The sequence below is a fragment of the Martes martes genome, assembly GCF_963455335.1.
Source record: "Martes martes genome assembly, chromosome: 6".
Taxonomy (NCBI): Eukaryota; Metazoa; Chordata; class Mammalia; order Carnivora; family Mustelidae; genus Martes; species Martes martes.
In genome coordinates this window covers 104,279,537-104,293,164 of record NC_137893.1, presented here as the reverse complement: position 1 = coordinate 104,293,164, position 13,628 = coordinate 104,279,537, and positions in this window count along the sequence as shown.

Below are 13,628 nucleotides of genomic sequence, written 5' to 3'. Positions count from 1 at the left end.
AGTTTCCAGTACCAATATTTTACTGAAATGACTTCAGACTCACAGAGCAATTGCAAAGATGTGACAGAGGGCTGCCATACACCCCACACCAGGCTTCCCCCAATGTTAACATACTATATAACCACGGGAACTTTTTTTTTTTTAAATAAATTGACATTGCCACAATAACACTAAACTAGTCTTTTTATTTTTTTTTAATATTTCACAAGCCTTTTGACCAATGTCCATTTTTGTTCCAGAATCTTCAGTTATCATGTCTCCTAGTCTCCACTCTGTGACAGTTCCTTACCTTTCCTTGCTTTTCATGCTCTTAAAAGGTACTGACCTATTATTTTATAGCATGTCTCTCTGCTTGGGTTTGTCTGATGTCTTTCCATGATTGGACTGAGGTTATGCCTTTTTTACTTGAATACCACAGAAATGTTCTACCATTATAAGTGTATTTTATCAGGGATACATAATGGGATACATATCTTAATACTAGTGACATTAACTTTGGTCGGTTGGTTAAGATTATGTCTTCTGGTTTTCTCTACTCTAAAGCTTCTAGTTTTTCCTTTGTAATTAATAACCAAATTGGGGGAGATACTTTGGGACTGTGCAAATATCTTACTTCTCTTTAAATTTCGACTCACAAATTTTAGCATTCGTAAATGGATCTTGCTTGCAACAATTAATATGGTGGTTTTTTAATGACGGCTTCTTATTGACTTCATTTATTCTAAATTTAACAACTGGAATTTTTCTGTAAAGATGAATTGCCTTTTCTCTCTGATATATTTACTTATTCAAAATTTATATATTACTGTGGTCTTACTTTATGAATTCTAATCCAATACTATTGTTTATTTTATCTTTGAAATTATTCCAGCTTTAGCTAATAGGAGCTCTTTCTCGATAGCTTCTGTGACTTTTCTACAGGTTCTCATCCTTTTGTGCATGTACTTATGTTATGAACACCACAAGATGTTCCAAGTTCATCTTGTACTTCCCAGGACCCAGGCTGGGAATCAGGCACTTTACAAAGTTACATTTTATTTAGAATAGTATTTGGGAACCAAGATCTGGATGCTAGATGTGTTCATGGGTACTGGGGTATTAGTGCTTCTAATCTCCTCTCAGTGAACAAAGATGGTAGATACACACACACACACACACACACACGTATATACATATATATATATATATATATGCATGGTATATATGTGCATATATATAGGGGTGCATCTGTGCATATACTAATATGCACAGATACACCCAGCTATCTCTATGCAATAATGCATGTGTGTGTATGTGTGTGTATGTATCTATATTCTCTATCTATCCATCCATATACCTAATGTGGTTGGGTCATTTATATTTAAATGATTATTGATATATTTGAATTAAAACTATTATTTTGATAGCTGTATTCCATTCTATCTTTTCTCTCTGTTTTTTTATTTCTTTTTCTTGGTTGGTTGTCTCTGGATTTAACTGATTCAGAATTATGTTCTCTCAACTTACTATTTATGCCACATTTTGTATACACACAAGTTTATAATATACATCTTTAATTAATGAGAGTCTACTTTCAAATGTTATTAATTTCTTTACATGCTATGTAAGGACCTTACAAAATTATATTCCCAAACTACTCTCCCATTCTTGAACTATTGTCATATATATTTACTTTTACATATGCTATCAACAAGATACATTGCCTCCATTTCTGTTTAAACAGGCAGTTTTTATTTATTTATTTATTTTAAAGATTTTATTTATTTATTTGACAGAGAGAGATCACAAGTAGGCAGAAAGGCAGGTGGGGGGGGTGGGAAGCAGGCTCCCCCCTGAGCAGAGAGCCCGTATAATACGGGACTCGATCCCAGGACCCTGAGATCATGACCTGAGTTGAAGGCAGAGGCTTAACCCACTGAGCCACCCAGGCGCCCCAGCAGGCAGTTTTTAAAGCACAATTAAAAATAAGGGAACAATTAATTCTGTTTTTTGTTGTTGATTAGATTTCTGTCTGGTGAATAATTTCCTTTCTCATTTGGTGAAGTATATGTATATTGGACATGGATTCTCTGTTTTTGTTTGTTTGAGAAATTCTTTATTTCTCCTGTATTTTTTTAAAGATTTTTTGTATTTATTTGAGAGAGAGAGTGAGAGAGATCATGAGAACAGAGTGAGGTGCAGAGGGAGAAGCAGACTCCCTGCTGAGCAAGGAGCCTGACACGGAGCTCAATTCTGGAACTCAGGGATCATGACCTGAGCCGAAGGCAGATGCCCAACTGACTGAGCCACCCAGATGCCCCTTTCCTGTATTTTTTTAAGGAAAACTGTTTCTTTTGTTTGTTTGCTTGTTTGTTTTTTGTGTTTTTTTTTCCCCCCTGGGTCTAGAATTCTGGTTTGACAGATACTCTTCTCTGAATATTTTAAAGATTTCATTGTCTTCTGGTATTATTATTTGACAAGAAGCCTTGTTCTACTAATATATATCTTCCTCTTCCTGTCATGTATCATTTTTCTCTAGATAAATTGAGGATTTTATATTTGCCTTTTGTTTTCAATAGTTTATCTATGATATATCTGAGGTGTGTGTGTGTGTGTGTGTGTGCATGAATATGTTTTTGTGCATTTATATTTATCCTATTTGGAGTTCTGTGAGTGTCTTGGATTTTTTTAGTTGCTTGCTGACATTATTTTTGGGACAGTCTTAAGGTAGTATTCCTTCCAATATTTCTTCTGCTACCTTTCTTTTCTCTTTCTTTTGTCTCCTGAGTTGAATACTCATCTGCCTCATAGATGTTAGATGCTGTATTATTTTTTTTCTCTTCACGTTTCAGTTTGGATAATTATTTTTGACCTATGTATTTTTACTGATTCTTTCCTCAGTTGTGTTATTTGCTTGTAAAAATGATGAAGGCATTATTTGTTTTTGTTATTGTGTTTTTCATCACTAGCGTTTCTGTGTGATTTTTTTCTCATATTTTACATTTTTTCTGTTAAAATTACCTACCTTTTCTTGCATATTATATGCTTTTGCTATTAGAGATTAATATGTTATCTAATTCAACAATTAAATTTATTTTACATTCCCCATCAAAAATTTTCCACATTTGTGTCATGTTTGACTTTACGTCTATCGATTGTCTTAGGGGTGTTTATTCTAGCCATTTGGCACGTCTTTTGTTGAAAGATACACATATATAGGAGTGAAGAGGCAAAGATACATAATTTTTATGATTTGTAATGGACATGTCTTTCTTCTAGACATGAGGGACTGTATTAATCAAGTCAAGACTTAAGCTTAGTTTGAGTTTTTAATATTCCCATGGCTAGCTACAGTGCACATTTGGTTTACTGTGAGGGCTGTTTGCCAGAAGATTTTCTCAATGACTGATCCACCCATAGTTTCCGATCTTTCGTTGCATCTCAGAGAGCACCTGTGTCTTGTAGCCTTCCCATTAATATTTATCTGTTACTTTTACACAGTGACTGTTTGCTTGAAGGTAACAGGGAGTTGTGCTCTGATGTTCTGATGAAGTCTCAAGCCTTTGACAGGCACTGGCTTCCTGGGTCCTGGTACATGGTCTTCACAAGCACTCCTGCTCTTCTTCCAGGTCCAGACTGGGATCCAGCACATACCCAAACTCTCCTCTAGTGGTGGACTTGTTTTTATTTTATTTTTTCCCTTGTATCCCTTCTCCCAGTAGCAGTGAATTCTCATGAGTATCCAAAGGGTAGGATTTTCTGTTGTGTGTTCCGATCACAGATTACAGTTTGTCACACAGGAGAGATGAGGGAGAAACTGGACAGAGTTCCATCTCCCAGTGGCTGCTGTCCTTCCCCAGGTCTGCACCATGAGGCAGTCTTCTTCAGGATTATCTTTAGGCTTCTCTCAAGCACCTGATGAGGTTCATGGAGAGAGAGGGTGTGACTTGGTCTCCAGGAGCTTCACCCTTCTCACTAGCTTGCACTCAGCCTCTTTCGATACATCTTTCAAATTTTCTCATTGAAGTACAGAGACATCACTTTCAAAGAAGCAAATGTTTGCATCTCATCTCTCCCTGCCCATACCTGCTCCTCCCAAGTTTTCAGCTTAGGTGCTTGTCTCGCAATTTCCTCTCTCTGAAAGTTTCTTAAAAAGTCACAAACTTGCATCTAGCTCATCGTTTTTTCTTTAAGTAAGAATAGGATTAATGATGTTTCCAGCCCTCCATTTCCCTGAACAAAGATCAGAAATATTCATGGATGTTTAAACCTGGTATTTCTCCTGTAGTCTGAAACTGACTTCTAATAATCACCTTTGGGACACCCCACGTTACTCACATTTTCTTGTATTTGCAGCTCTACTCCCTCTGTCATTATAGGATCTTCCTACTGTTTGAAACTATTCCTAGAGCTCCCACAAACAAATTTAAAAGCACTCACTTTCTTCTCTAGATACCATTCAATCATATCTCTCATTCTGTTCTTGGCATCTGGTTCCTAACCTGTCCACAATTTTATGTAGGGAAACTAACATTTAGTTCATTTACATTTGTTGCCCTGAGTGCCCCCCTCCACCTTAAAGTATTTCTGTATTTCTAGACATGGCATTTGATTATTCTTCTTTCCATCTTATCCAGACTTTCAGCTTTCTTTTTCTTTTTCTCTCAGTAGAAGTCTTACTTCTATGATTTTAATTTTTACCACGATTTGAGTTTGTTAGATTCCCTGGAAAGCTGATTTTGAGATTGGGGTATGTATCCTTTTAGTCATTTATTTGGGAAGGTCTTGAGATCAATACCTGTGAGCAGAAAGAAAGTTTGGACAGGGTAAGAAGCTGGGCTGGGCATAGACTGGACAAAGCCTGCAGCATTTTATATAGAGCTCCAAAGAGAGGACGCTGTTTAGAATTGTCTCTACCATCCCTAACACTTCCCCTACCCCACACAAACAAACCTAGCAGCTGAATCCATGAATGGATTTGAAATGCCTCAGAGAAGATTTGATCTTGGGTGTGGCCATTCTCCTTAGTGAAAGGAATCTGTGAAGAGGGGTCCCTTTCCGCACTCTCAAAATTGTCAATATTCTCAGAAGCTGGAGGAATAAATGTCTCATTCCTGAACTGGAAGGGATTTGGAGCACGCTGCAGTGTCCACTCAAGTGGATGACCTCATCTCTATGTATCAAAAACTTACCTCTCCTCTGACTGTCCAGTTTGACATTTTCCACACATTACATAGCATCTGTGTTTGGATTGGCCACAGTTATCTTTGTCATGATGCAAATTTAATGCTCAAGCCCATGCCATCCTCTACTCAGGTTCTTTTCTTAAATCTGGTAATTACTATTAAGTCACTTTCACTCCTTGAATCTTTTGAATGAGTCATCTAAAATTTGCCCTCCTTTTTGAGTTCATGTTTCCAACTGACAACCCAGTCTTATAACATTTTGAGGTGGAAGTTATGTGGAGTGGGAAGTTAGGGTTTTTTGAATTATAAAAGTAATTAAAACTCACACAAAAAAGGAACTTGGAAAATACAGGAAAACTATAATGAAGCCAGAATGACTTATTCCACTGCCATTTAGAGAAAATATTGTTAAAATTTGGTGGCATTTACTTTGAGTCTTTTTCCAAGCTGTATTTATTTAATATCCTACCATTTAAATTATTCAAACTTCATTTTCTAACATATTACAATGTAAATAACTTTCCATGTGTACAAAGACTGCTATCCTTCTGCTACCTTCTTCCCTCCAAAACACATACTGTGTTCATTTCCCCTTCTTTCTGATTTTTTTTTAAAGCTGGTGCTATAGGCTCTCCCAGACTATCCTGTAGTTAAGTATGCCTTAGTAACCCTGTAAGAGGGTGTGCTGTTTATGTTATATGGAATTTCCAGGAAATCTCTTTTATTAAAAATGGATAGAAGCAACACTTCTTCCTTTCACTTCCACCTCACTGGAATATGGAAATAGTAGCAGGTTCTCTAGGCAGCCATCTTAGACCTGAAACCATGCACTAAAAATAATGGAGGAAAAAGAAGGATGGAGATACCTTATAGGGATCATGGGGCCACCATATGAGATCTAAATTGCCTACTTTACACTTCTATATGTGCGAAAAAAAATTTTAAGGATTTTATTTATTTGAGAGAGAGAGAACTTGAGCTGGGGAAAGGGCAGAGGGAGCAGAGGGAGAAGCCAGCTTCCCACTGAGCAGGGAGCCCAATGCAGGGATCTACCCGAGGACCCTGGAATCATGACCTGAGCCAAAGGCAGATGCTTAACTGACTCAGCCACCCAGGTGCTCCTTACAGTTTCTATTTCATAAGTTATCTGATCCATTATCTGTGCATTCCTCTTGATTGTACTTTGGGGTTTTTAACATTTTGAGTGAAGTTTGATATTTTTTTTTTCTCAAATAGTTGGTCTAGTTTATTTTTTTTACTTTAAATTATTTTGTATAGTTCAAAAAACAGAGATATCAAATACATGAATCATTTTGTCATGTTTCCCTTTGGATTAGAAAACTTTCCACCAAAAAGAGATTTATAAATATTTACAAGAAACTATTCTAAATTTTTAGTCCTAGTTTTAAAATATTTAACCCTTTAAATTTTCTGGAATTTCTTTTGGTTTAATACATAAAGAAAACATTTAAGTTGCACCCCAATAATTTTTAACTACTTCAGCACCATTAATTTTATAATTCTCACCAGCCTCACACATCTGTAATGTTTTAATTATAGGTACAGCTTTATATATGCAAATGAAGAGAGATGACCTACTGGTGATCCATCTTGGTCCCCTCTGTCAGAATAACCAATAGAGAAGAAGAAGCATTTCTGATCCGCACTTAACTCCTCCCCACGCCATGCCTCTCCCAGGAGATATGTTCCTTAAGTATGGGGCCCATTAGAGAAAGAAAGTTCCACTGTTGGAACATGAATATTAAATAAATGGATCCTATTTGTTTCCAGGGTGAAAAAGAAAAGTCTTGTCCTAGAATGTGGAACTCTACATAGTCATTGTCTCCTGTACCTACAGAAGACCAAAATAAATTCTGACATATGTATAAACTTGGGGAATATTCAGACCATAATATTATGGTCTGAACTGTGGGCTATTGGGAGGCTATTTTTAATGATTTTTGTTAATCTTTAAATTGGTCTTTTAATTATTAGTAGTTTTTATCCACTGATCTTACACTGATCTTTCAAATGGATCATAAATTGATTTTTTAGAATTCCTTGGTGGGCCACCAGTTGATAAAACTAATTATTCTTAACTAACATCAAGAACTAAAAGAACACTTGGTGGATATTTGAAGTAAAATAGCAAGCTTTAGACAGCTAAGCATGAGAGATTCCTTGTAGATTGTAGCTGTTTCATTATGAACCCAAACTGCTGATAGAAACTTTCTCTACCTTATATATCACTTAGAATTAAACTTTTACTAAGTAAGTGCTAGAAAAATGAAATTATGTTATATTGAAATTTATTTAGGTTATTTCCTTATGAAATATTCATGTGAAATGAATATTACTAAACTAGTGTAATCTGATTCCATACTTTCAGGAAACACCAGTTTTTCATTCCTTTCCTTAGCAAAAAGAAGCTAGAAGTGCCAGGTGTAATCCAACATAACTGACTTTTATTATTAAAGGAGTTTAAACTTCAATAAAATGAAACTATTAAATACATTAAGAAATAAGATATGACTTGAATCTCATTTAAGGGTAGACAAGGGCTTCAAGTTACATATTTAAGCTAGTTCATCTATTTCTTACCAGGGGTTGGGCTTGCCTATTCATTTCCTTTTGCAACTACCAAAGAAGTCATAGCTAAACAATAAATTGTAATTTAATGTCTCATCATTACTATCTATCCCATCATTCTAAGAAAAGCACTATAAAAAACTGGATATATTCCAGTGCCCATGCACATTGTGGAATCTGTTTGTGTTTTATCTCAGAAGACAAAAGTAATTGAGTAAAATACCTCAGCTAAAGGAACTATTAAATTTTCCCCTCCATGCTGCTTTAATTTCAACATGTATCATTTGGTTATTTGTCACTCAAAACTATATAAGTATGGTCTAAAGCTTTCTTTCTTCTTTTTTTTTTTAAGAATTTTTTTTTTAATTTATTTGAGAGAGAGAGAGGGAGAGATCATGAGAGAGAGAGAACACGCAAGAAGGGGGGAGGGGTAGAGGGAGAAGCAGACTCCCCGTTGAGCAGGGAGCCCAACTCAGGGCTCCATTCCAGAACCCTGGATTCATGACCTGAGTCCAAGGCAGATTCTTAACTGACTGAACCACCCAGGCACCCCGGTATGGTCTAAAGCTTTCTGTTCCTGGACCTAAACTGTTTGCTAATAATAGGTAAAATCAGAGAGAAGAAATATCCATGGCATGCCAGTGGAAGGGCCACCTGATGTGTTACTCACAGGGTTGTACTCCTGAGTAACACATGGCATATAAATAATCGACAGGCTAGATCATACATAGGATAATGTCTACTAATAATCTTGACAGTTTTCCAACACATGGCCTACCTGTCATCTTTAGGAGTTCTGACACTGTCAAAGAGCAACAACAATGCAAAAACAATAAACAAAAAAGAGGCTTTTAATCATCTTCTCCAAACAGTATCGCTTTGAAGAACTGTGGTCAGAATAAAGAATGGAATATTATTTCAATAAGAGATGTCTCAGTACAGATATGTATTTGCCACCTACCACTATTTTACGACTATCAATTTCTTATAACCTTCTAAGAATTTCATATAACCTAATCTGTAAGTGACATCCCATTACTTCTGCCATATTCTGTTCATTAAAAACAAGTGCGCACTCAGTAAACACTTTGAAAAGAAAGGTGAAAAAATTCAACATTTAATTTCTGGCACCATTTTTACTTTGTTCCTAGGTCTATTCGTATTCATTCACCTTTATTCACTTTTGATCTAAGCAAAACACAAAGCTTTTCATATAGAAGCTTTTATATACATAAATGAAATGGCATTTAACATGCTAAACAGTATCATTTTTTTTTTCCTGGAAGGAAATCTGTACAAATATCAGTAGCATAAACAATTAAGTTAACCTCTCCCTGAAATCACAGCTACTCTAAGAATGTCAGCATGTACAATGGCGCCAGAAAGACAAGTCGTTTGCTATCAAAGGATAACAGCAGCACCATCTAATTTCCTGTAACAAAGCAAGCCATTTACTCCCAAGCAAATACCAAATCAAGTTACTATAAAATCTTTTGATACATAAAAATTTTAAAGTTTGAACAAATTATTACATACCAACATAGAATTATAACATTTCTACCTAATTCATGTTTGTGAAATGATTCTTGGCATATATCTAATGATAAGAAAATATGGCTAGAAAAGAGAAGAATTCACTACTTGAAAAAAAATCAGTATCAATATGGAGACATCATGCATTGTGATCACTGCATATTTTAAATCGGTTTTCTGTATTTTTACCTTATTAATCCTCAAGCTTTTTCTCTTCATTTCTTTCATTTGACAAAACGTTTTGAGAGTCTAGATCCAAGGTAACACATCTGGAACAGAGATATAAAGCCATGGTGTATTCAATTTTGTTGCTCTGTAATGCATTACTCTGAACACAGTAGGTTAACAAACATTTACTTCATTGTTTTGGGTCAAGAATCTGGGCAGAGCTTACATATGATTGCAGTCAAGCTGTGGGGCTGAGGTTGGGGTTTCTTCTGAAGGTCAACTCAAGGAGGATCCAACTCCAAGATCACGGCATGGTTGTTGCCAAGTCTTTGTCCCTGGTTTAGTGGGTCTTTCCATGGGGTAATCTCATGGCAAGGCAGTTGGACTCCCCCAGAGTGAGTGACCCAAGACAGAGTGAGAGTGTGCTCAAGACAAAAGCCATAGTTTTCTTATAACCTAATCTGTTAGTGACATCCCATTACTTCTGCCATATTCTGTTCATTAAAAACAAATAAACAAATCCAGCCTATTGTAAGGGCAAGAGATCACACAAGTGTGTGACGACTTGAAAGTAGGGATCATTCAGAATCACTCATTTTAGAATCTGCCTTTCTTTAAGGAACTTATCCTATAGATATTTTCAATTTTAGATACCTTCGTACTTAACTTACTATGTTCAGAGCATAATATTTATTTAATGCAATTAAAGAATGAGTAGATATCTTATACTGCAGTATTTTTTTATGGCAAACATCACATATTTCTTGGGAGATTTAATTCCTGCAATATCAGATGCAGATTTCCTTGTAATAGTTCCATTTCCAACATCTTCCTCTGCTTTCAAAGATCATACCACACTAGCTATGTAGGAGAGAAAAGAGCAGAGTGCCGAACAGAGTGCCGTAAATCAGTTTGTCTTCTTCCATTTGTGTCTGAGCTTCTTACTCCATTCTAGTCTAGTTGGATAATTTAGAGAAATGTTAGTTTTCATTCTCCTAATTTTTCCATCTCCCACTGAAGGCAATAATCACTTCTGTTTCAATGTATTATCTTGGTATGTTGGGAAGAATGGAAATTATAAATGGAAGGAAGTTGCAGGCGTGTTGAGAGGAAATTGTGGGGATAATGTCTAATGCTAATTTCTCATCTGTATGGAAAGTTCTAGATGCATAGTATCGGATGTATTGACTAACAAAGAAAAGTGCTGATATTTCTTACACATCTGAGCTGTGGTTTCATGTTCAAACCCACTTATGGAGCCTTAAATTGGACCTTACTTCGCTTTCCAAGGATGGGACTGCAACCCAAACAAGAGAGAATTCTAGACATTGATTCTATAACATAAATTAGTTTGGAAAAAAGTTTTGGCTCCAGGGATAATTTAAAAACATGAAGTTATCCTCTTCAGTTTTTTTTTTAAATAAAAAGTCCTTGTTTTTAATAAAAGTTTATTTGTTTACTATATTAAGTAGTATTCTAAGTGTTTGACTTGACAATCATATTTTCTCTGAAAATATGTCAGTTTCCTTCCTGTGGGAATGAATAAAGTATAAAAGTTTTAAGCCTAGCATGGGAATTAGAATTGATTTATAATAATGTGTTCTAAGATTTTTACTTAAATATCATACATATTTTTCCACATAATTACAGCAATTATACTTTCTTATGGTTAGATGGTAATTCAACAATTTCAGGTGCTGGATTTATTTTAAATCTCCCCTACTGCGGGACATTTTATGTTGTGGAATATACTTTGAAAGTATGTATTGGGGCATCTGGGTGGTTTAGTCAGTTAAGTATCTGCCTTCTGCTCAGGTTATGATCCTGGGATCCTGGGATTAAGCCCCACAGGGAACCCCAATATCCATGGGGCTTCCTGTTCAGCAGGGAGCCTGCTTCTCCCTCTCCCTCTGCCACTCCCCTTGCTTGTGCTCTCTGTCAAGTAAATAAATAAAATCTTTAAAAAAAAAAAAGTATCCATCAACATATGAGGAAGAGTAAGTGTGAATTTGCTTGCTTGTGAAAGGTATGTGTAAATCTGTTCTCAAGTTTTTGAGAACAATTCAAATATAACATGTTTTGGTAGATGGATTTTTTTCCCTTAAATAACTTTTCTGTGATTGTGTGAATTTAATTTACCTGATCCGGTACTAGTATAAATTAAGGGAGAAAGACATTAAATCTCAAATAAGATGAAAAGAAAATACTGTAACTTTCTTCTTGGTATCAAATCTACCTTTAGATGAAATTTGTCAGTGGGAGCTTGGAAAAAGAGTTATTACAGGAAATGTAGATAAAAAGTTAAAGATATATTTGAACATGGACCTCCACAAGATATTCCAGAAAAAGCTATCTAAACTTTGTTAAATATAAAACAAATACTTCCAAGAAAGAAGTGGGTTAGCTTTTATAAAATTTGCTCTGCGTGAGTATCTCTACAATAAGTTCTATTTTTGAAAGTATCTATAAATGTAGTCAAAGGAGTGATGACTATGAGGAATTTTGTTGACTTTTTCTCAACCATTAATAATGTCAATGGTTAATTCAAAAATACTAGGGGAAATACCAGCTAATAAAAATCAATCCAATTAAAGTTAATTATTAATACACAAGTTACAGTACAGTCAACACCTGCTCACTAGGTAGCTCTCATAAAGCAGGCATATGTAGATCGCTTTCTCTTTGTATTCCCAGCTCAGAGAAAATACAGGACATGTGAAAGAGGCATTAGATAAATGTTTAGTGAAATCAGGGAGTAAAACTGACACCATGGGAGATCCAAATTTTTTAAATCACAAATACTATTCATGAGATCGTTCCAATTCCCTACAAATGTAGGGTTCTGCATTTTAGAGGTTTTATCCCATTTTAATTGTCTCCCATGTGGAATTGGTATCATTATCCCCATTGCTCTATGTGCAATAAAAAAATCATTGAAAGTTGGTTCTATGTCATCTAATTCTTTAGAAGTGTGTTAGGAAGCTAGGGGTTGGAACATAAAATTATGCCATTATAATATACACATAAATCAAACATGGATAAATTCAGAGTAAATAATACTGAATAGGTGGCAGAACTAAATTACGTACTTAAACTTGCACAAGAGCTTTCACTGTTTAGAAATTACTTCCCTTCTCTTAGATTTGATTAAACCAAATTAGAACTAAACTCTTATAGAATTGTATATTTACTTTGCACCTGCAGAGTCGACACGCACGTGGATAGCTAGGCCTTGACAAAAGGTCAAGAGCTAAGCTTTGAGGTGCCTACTCCAAACATTAAATCCAGTAACTTGATAGTGTCAATAGGAAAGTGTGGCCCTTGTTTCTGTGTTTCAAATAAAAAATAAAATATGAATGCAAAAAAGCTACAAAAGAAAATTTCAATGCAAAGACATTTGTAACATCAAGATTTGAAATTCATTTCATTTTGAAATATTTGTTTTTCAAAACATTAGCCTAAAACACAAGTCCTGACACTGAATTATTAATATTATACCACAAAAAAGATACATGAAATGTCAATTATTATTGGTGTGCATAGTGCTAATGAAGATGTTTCCATGGGTCGATCATTTCTTCTAACACTTGTGAAGAAAGCTAAAAACACTATTTGCTCTTCAATATAAAATAGTGGCTACCCCAGTTCTTTATATCATGTTTCACTGAATTATGTAAATGGATGAACTCTCAGTTAATTTTGGGTGGCTCAAAGAAACAGGTTTTTTTCCCAGGAAACATTTAATTAAAACATGATTATGACCATTGCAACACTATTAAAAAGACACTAAGGTAGTCTTATAAATATGTTCTTGAATTATTCCTTGGATCATGTAATAGGAATTCCTCTTAAATATTTTCATTCCAGATGCAGATTACCTAAATTTAAACTCCCCCCTGATGAGACTTCCCAATATGAGAAGATAGTCTTACATTGCGCTACATACTTTTTGTACCAAGTTCACTGGTTTCCATGTTACAGACAGGAAAAACAATGGAAAAGAGAGATGGATTCCTTGACATCATCTTTTAAAACCCCTTCTTCAAAGAAAATAGTGCAGATTCAGAGTTAGGTCTGTATTGTTTCCTCTGAACTGGAAGAAATCAATTTTTTTTTTTAAAGCATATGTAAAATTTCCTTTTCCTAAATCTTCAGATCTCTCAAGACCATACT